We start from the raw sequence: 946 nt of genomic DNA, 5'->3' as shown, positions 1-946 counted from the left end.
TACTATGCTGTTACTAAGTCGTCTCCAAGTTGCTTCAGAGCAGATTGACTTTCTTTGGAATGTCATTGTGTTGCTGTTCATGTGCTTGCAATTTCTGGTGCCTCAGTATATATTTGGTTTGGCCATTAATTCTTCAGCAGTTTCGTGTATGAAGAATGGTACCAGAATATATAAACTGTGTAACCAGGCAAACTGACAATAAGTTCATTGGCACAATATGCTAATTCCAGAGACCAAGAAATAACAAGTTAGGTGCAGTTAAATATACTCCTTAATTATCAGTATTTATAAGGTAATCACAGATGTTACTAAGAGGATAATGTTCCAGATGAATATCAAAAGAAAAATCAACAAAATTGATTCTGTGGTAGAAAAACTCCCTATACACAAAGTAGACTTGTCTGTAGGGAAATTACCTACCATTATATTTGCCAACTATATGTGTAGCTTACAGACTTAGCAAGAATTAGATAATTGGCAATTATTTATATAGATTGTTATAAAAATGGGAAAAAAGAGGATTGAAGATGTTACATAATAGTAGGACTTATAAGATTCTTTTTCTAGTTGTTAGGAATGTCCAAAGACATATAACTATTGTTTGTTAACCCAAAGCACCCGGGCTGTGTAAACCAGTTGGTTAAACTTCAGTAGCCTTTTGTTAGGTAGCACAGAATTAGTTTGGTAGTTTCAGTAATTGTTTGCCATGTGTTTCTATTCTCAATGGCATTATTTACAAAAGTATTTTGAAATAAGGGGTTTTCGTCCATCTTAGCTGCATTTAAAGTTTCCAGCATCTTTTATAGTTCATATTAGAGAACATAGTTGCAAGCACTTGAGGTGTGAAGATGACCGTGATACCCAGACTTTGGCCAAAAATTGGCCGTCAACTATGTTTTCACACCTTGGTGCAAGGAGTTAATACTTATTAACAAAGGTGTATGCA

At 34.5% G+C, this 946-nt stretch overlaps 1 protein-coding gene across 1 annotated transcript in view; it reads left to right on the top strand.

The window, feature by feature from the left end:
* Positions 1-946, top strand: part of LOC119581903 (nucleolar GTP-binding protein 1-like) — a gene marked incomplete in the record, with an annotated part of 7,822 nt that overhangs the window by 2,462 nt on the left and 4,414 nt on the right.

The sequence above is a fragment of the Penaeus monodon genome, chromosome 15, assembly GCF_015228065.2.
Source record: "Penaeus monodon isolate SGIC_2016 chromosome 15, NSTDA_Pmon_1, whole genome shotgun sequence".
Taxonomy (NCBI): domain Eukaryota; kingdom Metazoa; phylum Arthropoda; class Malacostraca; order Decapoda; family Penaeidae; genus Penaeus; species Penaeus monodon.
This window is presented reverse-complemented; position numbering and strand designations above follow the sequence as displayed.